Genomic DNA, 15323 nt, shown 5'->3' with positions numbered 1-15323 from the left:
TCACATCAAGAGCTGACACCCAGAAATAAATAACAAAATGAATTCGTAATAAATGCCAAGATGATTTATTTTTAAAGTTTTAGCATGATTCCTGATGACTGATTTAGTGGTGCAATTCTTAAAAGCTGCTGAGAACATACACTAGCTGATCAGAAGTATCTGGACACCCATATGTAATGTGGAACTGACCACTACATTTTTACAAGAGACAGATTCACTGGTATTAAAGGAGGCAGAGAATACTGTGATGTTAGTAGAAAAGCAGTAACAACAAGGGGTTTGGTCATGAGAGCTCAGTGTCTTCAAACGTGGACTATTCGTTGGATGTCATCTGAGTAACAAATCAATGAGGGACATCTCAACCTTTCTAAATTTGCCGAGATCAACTGTTGTGGTCAACTGCACCAACACCGATTAAAAGTTAACTGCAGTTAAGTCGACATTTAACCCTGATCAACATAAAACTCAACTGCACCAACCTTGTTTAAAGTTAAACGAGGAAGTTAATCACAGATAAAGGTGACTGAGGTTGGCCGCTCATATATCTTGAATTGATTGCAATTAAAATGAAGTAAACATGTTGCCATATTAAGATGGCAGTGCATTTTGATGTTTTGGATTACATAGAAGACGAAGAAATGTTATATTTTTACCATTTAGATACTTGCTGCAAACATAGTGGTATACTTGTGGAAAGGGGAAATCCCTTTGAAGATTATGGGGACAATAAATTTGAAAAAAAAGATTTTGTCCTTCAAAAGAAACAATTTGCTGATCATTATGTCCAATCAATGAGAGATTGGAATTTCTTACTTATCCAAGTAATCCTGTCTTGCCCGTGAACAGACTTTTAATGACATTAAGGGCATATACATCTGGTGCATTTAATATAGTTATTGGTGTCAATGCTAATGTGCATAGTGTACAACAAACAAAGAATTATTAGTGATGTATTGGGTATCATAGCAGAAATATCTCCACAAAAATACAGTTGCCTTCTCAAGCAGAATTGTTGTTGTTGTTGTTGTGGTGGTGGTCTTCAGTCCTGAGACTGGTTTGATGCAGCTCTCCATGCTACTCTATCCTGTGCAAGCTTCATCTCCCAGTACCTACTGCAACCTACATCCTTCTGAATCTGCTTAGTGTATTCATCTCTTGGTCTCCCTCTACGATTTTTACCCTCCACACTGCCCTCCAATACTAAATAGGTGATCCTTCGCTGTCTCAGAACATGTCCTACCAACCAATCCCTTCTTCTAGTCAAGTTGTGCCACAAGCTCCTCTTCTCCCAAATTCTATTCAATACCTCCTCATTAGTTATGTGATCTACCCATCTAATCTTCAGCATTCTTCTGTAGCACCACATTTCAAAAGCTTCTATTCTCTTCTTGTCTAAGCTATTTATCGTCCACATTTCACTTCCATACATGGCTACACTCCATACAAATACTTTCAGAAACGACTTCCTGACATTTAAATCTATACTCGATGTTAACAAATTTTTCTTCTTCAGAAACACTTTCCTTGCCATTGCCAGTCTACATTTTATATCCTCCCTACTTCGACCATCATCAGTTATTTTGCTCCCCAAATAGCAAAACTCCTTTACTACTTTAAGTGTCTCATTTCCTGATCTAATTCCCTCAGCATCACCCGACTTAATTCAACTACATTCCATTATCCTCATTTTGCTTTTGTTGATGTTCATCTTACACCCTCCTTTCAAAACACTGTCCATTCCATTCAGCTGCTCTTCCAAGTCCTTTGCTGTCTCTGACAGAATTACAATGTCATCGGCGAACCTCAAAGTTTTTATTTCTTATCCATGGATTTTAATTCCTACTCCAAATTTTTCTTATGTTTCCTTTACTGTGTGATCGATATACAGATTGAATAACATCGGGGATAGGCTACAACTCTGGCTACAACCCTTGCTACAACCCTGTCTCACTCCCTTCCCAACCACTGCTTCCCTTTCTTGTCTCTTGACTCTTACAACTGCCATCTGGTTTCTGTACAAACTGTAAATAGCCATTCGCTCCCTGTATTTTACCCCTGCCACCTTCAGAATTTCAAAGAGAGTATTCCAGTCAACATTGTCAAAAGATTTCTAGAGAAGTCTACAAATGCTAGAAACATAGGTTTGCCTTTCCTTAATCTATCTTCTAAGATAACTCGTAGGGTCACTTTTGCCCCACATGGTCCAACATTTCTACGGAATCCAAACTGATCTTCCCCGAGGTCAGCATCTACCAGTTTTTTCATCCGTCTGTAAAGAATTCGCGTTAGTATTTTGCAGCCGTGATGTATTATACTGATAGTTCGGTAAGTTTCACTCCTGTCAACACTTGCTTTCTTTGGAATTGGGATTATTATATTCTTCTTGAAGTCTGAGGGTATTTCGCCTGTCTCATACATCTTGCTCACCAGATGGTACAGTTTTGTCAGGACTGGCTCCCCCAAGGCTGTCAGTAGTTCTAATGGAATGTTGACTACTCCGGGGGCCTTGTTTCGACTCAGGTCTTTCAGTGCTCTGTTGAACTCGTCACACAATATCATATCTCCCATTTCATGTTCATCTACATCCTCTTCCATTTCCATAATATTGTCCTCAAGTACATCACCCTGGTATAGACCCTCTATATACTCCTTCCACCTTTCTGCTTTCCCTTCTCTGCTTAGAACTGGAATTTCCATCAAACCTCTTGATATTCATGCAAGTGGTTCTCCTTTCTCCAAAGGTCTCTTTAATTTTCCTGTAGGCAGTATCTATCGTATGCCTAGTGAGATAAACCTCTACATCCTTACATTTGTCCTCTAGCCATCCCTGCGTAGCCATTTTGCACTTCCTGTCGATATCATTTTTGAGATGTTTGTATTCCTTTTTGCCTGCTTCATTTACTGCATTTTTATATTCTCCCCTTTCATCAATTAAATTCAATATTTCTTCTGTTACCCAAGGGTTTCTACTAGCCCTCGTCTTTTTACCTATTTGATCCTCTGCTGCCTTCACTATTTCATCCCTCAAAGCTACCCATTCTTCTTATACTGTATTTCTTTCCTCCATTCCTGTCAATTGTTCCCTTATGCTCTCCCTGAAACTCTGTACAGCCTCTGGTTATTTCAGTTTATCCAGGTCCCATCTCCTTAAATTCCCACGTTTTTGCAGTTTCTTCAGTTTTAATCTACAGTTCATAACCAATAGTTTGTGGTCAGAGTCCACATCTGCCCCTGGAAATGTCTTACAATTTAAAACCTGTTCCTAAATCTCTGTCTTACCATTATATAATCTATCTGGTACCTTTTAGTATCTCCAGGGTTCTTCCATGTATACAACCTTCTTTCATGATTCTCGAACCAAGTGTTAGCTATGATAAAGTTATGCTCTGCGCAAAATTCTCCCAGGCGACTTCCTCTTTCATTTCTTAGCCCCAATCCATATTCACCTACTATGTTTCCTTCTCTCCCTTTTCCTACTCTCGAATTCCAGTCACCCATGACTATTAAATTTTCGTCTCCCTTCACTACCTGAATAATTTCTTTTATCTTATCATTGGCATATAAACTTGTACTACTGTAGTAGACGTGGGCTTCGTGTGTATTTTGGCCACAATAATGCGTTCACTATGCTGTTTGTAGTAGCTTACCCATACTCCTATTTTTTTTATTCATTATTAAACCTACTCCTGAAATTACCCCTATTTGATTTTGTATTTATAACCCTGTATTTACCTGACCAAAAGTCTTGTTCCTCCTGCCATCGAACTTCACTAATTCCCACTATATCTAACTTCAGCCTATCCATTTCCCTTTTTAAATTTTCTAACCTACCTGCCCGATTAAGGGATCTGACATTCCACGCTCCGATCCGTAGAACACCAGTATTCTTTCTCCTGATAACGACGTCCTCTTGAGTAGTCCCCGCCCTGAGATCCAAATGGGGGACTATTTTACCTCCGGAATATTTTATCCAAGAGGACGCTATCATCATTTAATCATACAGTAAAGCTGCATGCCCTCGGGAAAAATTATGGCTGTAGTTTCCCCTTGCTTTCAGCTGTTCGCAGTTCCAGAACAGCAAGGCCATTTTGGTTAGTGTTACAAGGCCAGATCAGTCACACATCCAGACTGTTGCCACTGCAACTACTGAAAAGGCTGCTGCCCCTTTTCAGGAACCACACGTTTGTCTGGCTTCTCAACAGATACCCCCTCCGTTGTGGTTGCACCTATGGTACAGCTATCTGTATCATGTATTGTTGAGGCACGCAAGCCTCCCCACCAACAGCAAGATCCATGGTTCATGGGGGGGAAGGGGGGGGGGGGGGGAGAGCAGAATTACGCTCCATGAAAGATGGTTTCAGCGTATTTCCTGGAGCCATTGGTGTGGTGGATTTCAGTGCTATGGCACTATAACGATCTATCAAAAGCATGTCATTTTTATACAGTTCGTCATAGTTAAATATCTAATAATGTAGTTTGTAGATATAATTTTTACACATTGTATACCTATTCAGAGAGCTTCCTACCCTGTTGAAGCTGTAGCCTAATTGATAGTGCCGTGAGCTGTGAAGGGGTAGGTAACAGGTTAACATCCATCTCCTTTCAGTGATTTTTTATTTCACCTTTTGTTTTTCTAAATAGTTAGGGTTTTTCTTCTTAATTTAATAGCGGTATTACATGCAGTAGTTGACATTATTTACTATAAATATTATTTATTATAAATAATGTATTTCCTACAATTCTTGTTGCAAAGTCCAACGTCTGGAATGTTACCCCAGTGGCCAGAAATCTTAACGTAACAGTCAGTCTGTGTTAGAAAGTAAACACATGTTGGAAGTTTTTGCGGTTATGAAACTTTGTGGAAACTATATTTATCTCTTGGTTTTATGGACACCCTCATTTTTGTATCTTGTTGGTAAATACCTTTTTCGGTGGTGATAAGCAGCGTCAAAAAAATATCCTCTTTCATGCAAATGAAATGACAGTGGCAAGTAAGTGCCCTCCACCACACACCGTTGGGTGGCTTGCGGAGTATAAATGTAGGTGTAGATGTAGAAATCATGAAACAAAACTCAATCTAGAAAGCTATATGATGATGTACTTCACAGTGATGGTAGTCAGTGTAACAACAAGAATATGGGCAGTATGCATACACAAACTCACATTAGACATTTAACTGTGTTCAATTTAAAACCAAAAATGGGATAAAGTTTCAGTTGAGTTAATGAATAAGTTCTGGTATTATATATCTCACATCATTGTACAGTATTATTCGCTGTTCAAGCCTTTGACAAGTCCTGAATCTTCTTAACACTATACCAGCTTTTTTGTTTTCTTCTGTTCTAAAATTTTCACTTTGCACCCAACCAACTCTAAAATGATATCATTTCAAATTTTGAGAAATTAGGCCTTCTTTTCTTGTTCTCCATAGCGCATAATGATACCCATTTTATGACGACAAAATGAAAAGTGCACATAGTACCACAAACAACAATTATCATTATCTTTGCATGTATAGTGGGTGCTTTCCTTTGTAACACATAGAGTTAACCACGGTCAAATTCCCGGTTAGCTAAATCCATTTAATGTTGGTGCAGTGCGGGACAACTTAATCATGATTAAGCTTTAATTGTGATCACAGGACCGTCAGTTGTTTGATTTTTAATCACTTTCGGTGTAGTTGACCATTGGTGATGTGATTATGAAGTGAAAACATGAAGAAACAACCACTGCTAAACCAAGTCTAGGTAGGCCTCATGTACTGATGGACATGGGCCACCGAGCATTGTGGAAGGTAGTTGTAAAATCTCATATGAAATCAGCGGACTCACTAATGAATTCCAAAGTATTACCAGCATTCCAGCTCGCACAATGACTGCATGAAGGGAGTTAAAAATTATGAGGTACAGTGATCAAGCAGCTTTTCATAAGCCACACATTTCTGTAGTCAGTATTAAGCAATGCTTGAGATGGTATAAACAGTGGCACACTGAATAGTGGATAACTGGAAACAAGTTACTCGTAGTGATGAATCATTTTATACTCTGTGGCAATCCGATGGAAGCATTTGAGTTTAGTGGATACATGGGGAAAATTAATTGTGACCATATGTAGTGTCAATAGTGAAGTACGGAGGAGGTGGTGTTATGGAATGCAAGTGCTTTTCGTGGTTAGTGTGTGGTCCCATGTTTCACTTAATAAAATGCCAAATGCATAATGGTATGGACACGTATTTCAGCATTACGTGTTGCATACAATAAGGAACACTTTGGGAATGATAAATGTTTGTATATGCATGACGTGGCACCCTGTTATGAAGCAGCATCTGTGAGGCAACTGTTTATTCACAATAACTTTCTTTAAATGGGCTCGTCTGCCCAGGGTCCTGATGTGAACCCAGCCGACGACCTGGATGACTTTGTTCCAGACCCCAGTGTCCTGATTTCAGCTCTCCAGGAGAAATTGGCTGCTGTTCCTCTGTAGACATTCAGACACCTCTTTGAAAGTGTTCCCAGCAGAGTTCAAACTGTCATAAATGCAAAGTATTGACACATACCATATTAATGTCCACTAATAGGTTTTGACCAGATAGTTATGCTCTCTCTTGGTAGAGCAATGGGCTGTGGATAATCTTGTCAGAAATGTAGTAAAGTTGTCAACATTTTACTAGAAATTAGCATTAAAACAACATTGGAATTGTATAAATTTGTATTATTAACACTGAATATAATCTAAATATCATTAAACAACTGAAATTTCTCATTCAGCTAAAGTAAATGAGGGAATGGTGAAAGGTTGGTATAGCATCAATGTCTGCAGGTGTTGAAAGGAAGGTTAAGAAAGGTAGGACAATATTTATCCTTACCATGGGCAGCCATGAACATATGACAGATTATCAGAGCAGTTAATATTAAATACGTATACATAGGCAGAGTATCAGAGGATAAAATTAGGCCATCCATTGATCTGCAGTATGTAGACATTGTACACTGCTGGCCACCGTAAATGCAACACCCTGAAGGAAGCATCCGAATCAAGTGAAGTTTACACCATGGGTTTGCAGCGATGAGATATACAACTGATTAGAATTTCAGCGCAGACGCACATCACGTGCGCCTGTGGCGCCACCTCATAGCGCCATTTAAGGCTTGGTGATTTCGACGAGTGTACGTTTGGCACGTGTGTTTACCTTGTGGTTGTTTCACAAGACGATCAGTTATGCCTCGTAGACAACAGCAAACATCGTTTGATCAAGTATCCGAGTTCGACAGAGGAAGGATAGTGGCTTACCGAGATTGTGGATTATCATACAGGAAATCGCTAGTCATGTTGGACGAAACCAAACAACTGTAATGCGGATATGTGACCGTTGGATGCAGGAGGGTATGACGGACCGACGTGGTGGATCGCATTCACCTCGGTGCACCACTGCATGTGCTGATAGGCAAATTGTGCGCATGGCAGTGACGGATCGCTCAGTGACATCCCGAACCATAGCACAGCACATTGCGTCTGTAACGCATCATCCAGTGTCTGCGCGTACCATTCGACGCCGTTTACAGCAGAGTGGTCTGTCCGCAAGACGTCCATTGTTTCGTCTACCATTGACGCAAAACCACAGACATCTCCGTCGCCAATGGTGTGATGACAGACGGATGTGGATGGCAGAATGGAATGACGTTGTCTTTACTGACGAGGCACGCTTCTGTCTGCAGCACCACGATGGTCGGATTCGAGTGTGGAGACACCGTGGAGAGAGGATGCTGGACAGCTGCATTATGCATCGCCACACTGGTCTTGCACTGGGTATTATGGTATGGGGCGGTATTGGATATTACTCTCGCACACCTCTAGTACGCATTGCCGGTACTTTAAATAGCCGGCACTACATATCCGAGGTGCTGGAGCCAGTTGTCCTTCCTTACCTTCAGGGCTCGACCACAGCCGTATTTCAACAGGATAATGCGCGACCACACATGGCACGCATTGTCCAAAGGTTCTTTGTCAATAACCAGATTGAAATGCTTCCCTGGCCGGCTCGCTCTCTGGATCTTTCGCCGATAGAAAACATGTGGTCCATGGTTGCTCAACGAGTGACCCAGATTACATCCCCAGCTGCCACACCAGATGATCTTTGGCAACGTGTGGAAGCTGCTTGGGCTGCTGTACCCCAGGAACACATCCAACGTCTCTTTGACTCAATGCCGAGACGTGTGGCAGCGGTGATCTCCAACAATGGCGGCTACTCTGGCTACTGATTCTGGCAGGAACCACATGTCACAGACGTCTGTAAACGTAATCATTGGTACTTGGTCAACATGTTATCTACAAAATAAATTTTGTTGTGCTACCTCTTGTCTTTCTTGGTGTTGCATTTACGGTGGCCAGCAGTGTATGTTTCTACACGGAAAATATAGCACTAGAAGGTAGCCAGATACAATTAGCTACTGCATTGTTTTGCAATCAATGACTTACAAAAAAGGTTTGGAAGCATCCACAGCAGAGTCACCTGCGGCAACGTTCTCTATACCGCTATCTGAGGTAACTGCATTGGGCCTTATACAACTTTACTCTGAAGATGGGTGAAAATATCATGAATTCCTCATCAATGTAAAATTAACCTGGAAGTTGCATATAAGATTATGTTACTCAGAAATATGCTGCACCTATCAACATAGTGAGCGCTATGATGGGGTCTCGGTGCAGATCCACACGGTTGTAATACTTTACGTAGTCATGGATTACGGAAATGATTGTTATAGATCTGGCACGGACAGCTGCCTTTACAAAATTAACAAGTGTCAATAAGAAGCATAGAGTGACTTCGCAGGAGCAGTATTCTCCACTGCGCTTAATGTACTGTTCAATGAATCATGTGAACCTGCAATTGACCTAAGCTCTTTTGATAACAACTAAAACTGAATCAAACTGTCTCTGACACAGTGGTTCAAATTTGACATTAAAATACTTAACTGGGATTCTTCTTTCTTTCATTAGTACACATGTACTTAAGTATTCACAGCAATTCCAGGAAAATTTTGAGGCTACCTTGATTAAACCATTTTGGAGTATGATACCTGCTAAAATTCTTTCAGGTTAAAGATAATAACCGATACTCCTTTTCCGTATGATGCTCTCTTATTAAATAATACTTAGGCATGGTTTTTCAAGACAGCATCTCAAAACAATCAATATCTACACTAATGGCCCTAAAACTGCTGACTGTTGAAAGTGTTTTCTACGTTACTAGTTTTAAGAGGACTGATATATTCAAATTATCAACACAGGTAGGCATCATGACCATATTTATATTCATAAATGATAACAGCACCACCAGTTATTGTCAGTGATTCACCATCTGCTCTAACAATTGTGAAAAACTTAGGCATCAATGTGGTGGAAAATCCTATTACTTATGGGATGAGAGAAGATGTACTTGTCCTCTTCACGTGGGTGAAGTATCATGTGATGAAGCTGCTGGCCACCTAGTCAAAAGAATTGCAATGCCAGGATATGTAACGTGAAACAAAAACCTAAGTAAGGATTTCAGACACAAATACGGATCATCCATTTTAATGTGGTCTCTCAGCAGAGGATGTTGGAAGGCTGCTGAGACAATCCCTGCCTCCTTCTTCCATAGTAGCCACCTTATAGCTTAAAAAAGAAACAAACATTTAAAAGATTGTTATATTGTAGAAGTAACATGAAAGTTGATGCTAAGTCACTAAAAGGTCCAGTTACAGTTTCTTCACTCATTTTGGTAAATATTATTAACAGTCTGTACGCATGACACCACACATGAATAGTTACTAGATCCATAATGGCTACTTATTGCTACAGCACACAGTAGTGTTATGTAGCTAAGGTTGTCAAAGAGTGTAAACATTCTGGAGTGGCACGAAGTCAACCAACATTCATCAGTCAGAGAAGGTGCATATTAAAGTGTACAGTCTGCACTATTTTAGAGCTATTGTAGCAGACTTGTAACAAGAATAGTAACAGACAATAAGACATAAAAACAAAACCTATAGATAAACTAAGCAACATTTTTTCTTTAATTCATAAAACTTTATTTGCATATGATCTATTGACACTATTAGCTTATTAACCACACTTTTCACGGTGGTAAGTTGTTTATTCTTTGAATTGAAAAAATCTATCTAATGTCTGTGGGATATAAAAAATAAAACATGGAGAAATCCTACGACTTCAAAATATTACTTGTCTTGTTATAAACTTTTACCTATTAAATGGAAACTGCACCTGTGGTGCAGAGATAGCATCTTCGATTCATAATCAGAATGCCCTCAGTCTTGGGTTGCCCACTACTTAAATTTTGAATAAAAATCATCAGCAATGGGGGCCAAAGACTTCCGGTGTAAGAATTCCACCCTCATTCGCCCCATAGTCTTGTCAAAGATGGTGGAGCAACAGACATAAAGGCAGAAGAATCAGCAATGATCAATGACGTTCAGGGTACTGTCTTCCCCTTGGGGTGGGAAACTGCCCCCAAGGCAGAAGAATCAGCAATGTTCAATGACTTGAGGGTGCAGAAGGTAATAGAAATCACTGCATTAAAGATGCAATGTGTATCCACAGGTGAAACATCTACGTCTACATATACATGGTTACTCTAAAATTTGCACTTAAGTGCCTGGCAGAGGGTTCATCAAACCATTTTCATACCACTTCTCTACCATTCCACTCCCGAATGGCACATGGGAAAAAGGAACACCTAAATCTTTCTGTTCAAGCTCTGATTTCTCTTATTTTATTATGATGATCATTTCTCCCTATGTAGGTGGGTGTTAACAAAATATTTTTGCATTCAGAAGAGAAAGTTAGTGATTGAAATTTCCTAAATAGGTCTCGCCGCAAAGAAAGCTGCCTTTGTTTCAGTGACTGCCACCCCAACTCGCGTATCATACCAGTGACACTCTCACCCCTATTGCTCTTTAACACAAAAGCAGCTACACTACTTTGCACTTTTTCGATGTCCTCCATCAATCCTACCTGGTAAGGATCCCATACCATGCAGCAACATTCCAGCAGAGGACGGACAAGTGTAATGTAGGCTGTCTCTTTAGTGTGTTTGTCACATCTTCTAAGTGTTCTGCCAACAAAGCGCAGTCTTTGTTTCGCCTTCCCCACAATATTATCTCTGTGGTCTTTCCAATGTAAGTTGCTCATAATTGTAACTCCTAGGTATTTAGTCGAATTGACAGCCCTTAGATTTGTGCGATTTATTGTATACCCTAAATTTATTGGATTTCTTTTAGTACCCATGTGGATGACCTCGCACTTATCTTTGTTTAGTGCTAATTGCCACTTTTCGCACCATACCGAAATTATCTCTAGATCATTTTGTAATTGGAATTGATTGTCTGATGATTTTACTAGACAGTAAATTACAGCGTCATCTGCAAACAATCTAAGGGAGCTGCTCAGATTATCACCTAGATCATTTATATAAATCAGGAACAGCAGAGGGCCTATGACACTACCTTGCAGAATGCCAGATATCACTTCTGTTCTACTCAATGATTTACCATCCATCACTACTAACTGTGACCTCTCTGAGAGGAAATCAAGAATCCAGTCACACAACTGAGACAATACTCCATATGCAAGCAATTTGATTAATAGTCACTTGTGAGGAACGGTCACAAAAGCCTTCTGGAAATCTAGGAATATGGAATTGATCTGAGATCCCTTGTCGACAGAACTCATTACTTCATGGGAATAAAGAGCTAGCTGTGTTGCACAAGAATGATATTTTCTGAATCTGTGTTGGTTATGTATCAATAAGTCATTTTCTTCAAGGTGATTCATAATGTTCGAGTACAGTATATGCCCCAAAATCCTACTGCAAATTGAGCTCAGTGATATGGGTCTGTGAGTCTGTAATTCAATGGATTACTCCTATTTCCTTCCTTTAATATTGGTGTGACCTGTGCTACTTCCCAGTCTTTAGGAACAGACCTTTCGTCAAGTGAGCGGATGTATGTGATTGCTAAGAAAGGTGTTATTGTGTGTGCATACTCTGAAAGGAACCTGGCTGGTATACCATCTGGACCGGAAGACTTGCCTTTCTTAAGTGATTTGAGTTGTTTTGCAACATCTAAGATACCTACTTTTATGTCCCTGGTTTCGAATTCTGGAATATTTACTTCATCTTCTTTCATGAAGGAATTATGGAAAACTGTATTTAGTAACTCCGCTTTAGTGGCACCATCATCGGTAACATTTCCATCGCTATCGCGCAGTGATGGTATTGACTGTTTTTTGCCATTGGTGTAGTTTACATACGACCAGAATCTCTTTGGGTTTTCTACCATATTTTGAGACAATATTTCGTTGTGGAAACTATTAACAGCATCTCGCATTGACATTCGCATTAAATTTTGAGCTTCCGTGAAACTTAGCCAGTCTTGGGAATTTTGCGTTCTTCTGAATTTGGCATGCTTTTTTCATTGCTATTGCAACAGTGTTCTGACATGTTTTGTGTACCATGGTCCATTGGCAAAAGAGTCCGTAATAGTCCCCCGTCTGGATCTCCGGGAGGAGACTGCCAAGGGGGAGGTGACCATGAGAAAAAGATTGAATAACCAACAAAAGGATAATGTCCTACAAGTTGGGGCATGGAATGTCAGAAATTTGAACTTGGTAGGAAAATGCTAGGACTCAGCCTAGATACAGTGCAGGTCAGTGAAGTGGAATAGAAGGAAGACAAGGATTTACAGTCAGAGGAGTACAGAGTAATATCAGCAGCTGCAGAAAATTGTATTACAGGAATAGGATTCATTATGAATAGGAAGGTAGAACAGAGAGAGAGTTACTGTGAATGGTTCATTGATAGAGTTATTCTCATCAGAATCAGCAGCAAATCAATACTGATAGCAATAGTTCTGGTATATAGGCCGACGTCGCATGCAGATGATGAAGAAATAAAGAAAGTATATGAGGATGTTGAACAGCTAATTCAGTCCGTAAGTAGAGATGAAAATATAATAGTCATGGAGGATTGGAATGCGATTTTAGGGGAGGGAGTTGAAGAAAGAGTTACTGGACAGTATGGACTTGGTAGTAGAAATGAGAGAGGTGAAAGACTAATTGAGTTCTGCAGTAAATATCAGTTAGTAATAGTGAATGCTGTGTTCAAGAATCACAGGAGAAGGAGGTATACTTGGAAACGGCCAGAAGATACAGAAAGATTTCAGTTACTTTACATTATGGCCAGGTGAGATTCCAAAATCAGATATTGGATTGTAAGGCTTACCCAGGAGCAGATATAGACTCAGATCACAATTTAGTAATGATGATGAGTAGGCTGAAGTTGAAGAGACTAGTCAAGAAGAATCAGTACCCAAAGAAGTTGGATACACCAGTACTAAGAAACGAAATTCGCCGAGACTATAGTCACTGTGATGATGAATAGCTCAGTAGGCACTACAGTTGAAGAGGAATGGAAATCTCTAAAGAGGGCAAACACAAAACTTGGCAACAAAATCATAGGTACAAAGAAGGCAACTGCAAAGAAACCTTAGGTACAAGGAAGGCAACTGCAAAGAAACCTTGGATAATAAATGAAATACTACAACCGATTGACCAAAGAAGGAAGTACAAAAATGTTCAGAGAAATTCAAAAATACAAGTCACTAAGGAATGAAATAAATAGGAAGTGCAGGAGAGCTAATTCAAAACGGGTGCATGAAAAATGTGAAGACATTGATAAAGAAATGATTGTTGGAGGGATGGATTCAGCATATAGGAAAGTTAAAACAACCTTCAGTGAAATTAAAAGCAAGGGTGGTAACATTAAGAGTTCAATGGGAATTCCACTGTTAAATTCAGAGGAGCAAGCGGATAGTTGGATGGAGTGTATGGAAGGCCTCTACAAAGTGGAAGACTTGTCTGATTATGTGATATAAGAAGAAACAGGAGTCAACAGGGAAGAGATAGGAGATCTGGAATTATAATCAAAATTTTAAAGAACTTTGGTAGACTCAAGATCAAATAAGGCAGAAAGGATTCCATCAGAATATCTAAAATCACTGGGGGGGAAATGGCAACAAAACAACTATTCACATTGGTGTGTAGAATGTACGAACTGGTGATGTTCCATCTGATGTTTGGAAAAAATATCATCCACACAGTTCCAAAGATTGCAAGAGCTGACAAGTGCGAGAATTATCAAGCAATCAGCTTAACAGCCCATGCATCCAAGTTTCTGACAAGTATAATGTACACAAGAATGGAAAAGAAAACTGAGGATATGTTAGTTGATGATCAGTTTGGCTTTAGGAGAGGTAAAGACACCAGAGAGGCAGTTCTGACATTGCTGTTGATAGTAGACGCAAGACTGAAGAAAAATCAAGACACGTTCATAGGATTTGTCAACTTGGAAAAAGCTTTTGACAATGTATAATGGTGCAAGGTGTTCAAAAATCTGAGAAAAATAGGAGTAAGTTGTAGGAAATGCAGGTAACATACGATATGTACAAGAACCAAGAGGGAAAATAAGACTGGAAGACAAAGAACAAAGCGCTCAGATTAAAAAGGGTGTAAGGCAGGGATGCAGTCATTCACCAGTACTGTTCAAACTGTACATCAAAGAAGCAATCAGGGAAACAATAGAAGTGGAATTAAAATTCAGGGTGAAAGGATATCAGTGATAAGATTCACTCATGACGTTACTATCCACAGGGAAAATGAAGAAGAATTGTAAGATGTATTGAGTGGGATGAACAGTCTAATGAGTACAGAATTGGATTGTGAGTAAATCAAAGAAAGACCAAGGCAATGAGAAGTAGTAGAAATGAGAACAATGAGAAACTTCACATTACAACTGGCGATCACGAAGTAGAGGAAGTTAAGGAAGTGTCCGACTTAGGCAGCAAGATAACCCATGTCGAATGGAGCAAGGAGGACGTGAATAGCAGACTATAACTGGTAGCAGAGGCATTCCTGACCAAGAAAAGTCTACTAGTATCAAACGTAGGTCTTTGTTTAAGGAAGAAAATTCTGAGACAATATTTTGAGCACAGCATTGTATGATAATGGGACATGGACCGTGGGAAAACCAGAACAGAAAAGAATCAAAGCCTTTCAGATTGGTGCTACAGAAGAATGTTGAAAATTAGGTGGACTGATAAGGTAAGGAATGAGGAGGTTCTCCACAGAATTGGCGAGGAAAAGAACATGTGGAAAACACTGACAAGAAGAAGGGACAGGTTGATAGGGTATCTGTGAAGCCATCAGGAGATAATGTACATGGTACTAGAGGGAGCTGTAGAGGGCAAAACCTTAAGAGGAAGACAGAG

General features: G+C 39.8%; 1 protein-coding gene across 2 annotated transcripts in view; it reads left to right on the top strand.

Annotated features, from left to right (window-relative positions):
• The window catches only part of LOC124788140 (GATOR complex protein WDR24), a 141559-nt gene that overhangs the window by 85670 nt on the left and 40566 nt on the right, over positions 1-15323 (top strand). The gene's annotated exons all lie outside the window — the stretch shown is intronic.

The sequence above is a fragment of the Schistocerca piceifrons genome, chromosome 3 (genome assembly GCF_021461385.2).
Source record: "Schistocerca piceifrons isolate TAMUIC-IGC-003096 chromosome 3, iqSchPice1.1, whole genome shotgun sequence".
Lineage (NCBI taxonomy): Eukaryota > Metazoa > Arthropoda > Insecta > Orthoptera > Acrididae > Schistocerca > Schistocerca piceifrons.
Note: the sequence above shows the minus strand (reverse complement) of the source record. Positions and strands in the feature narration are given on the sequence as shown.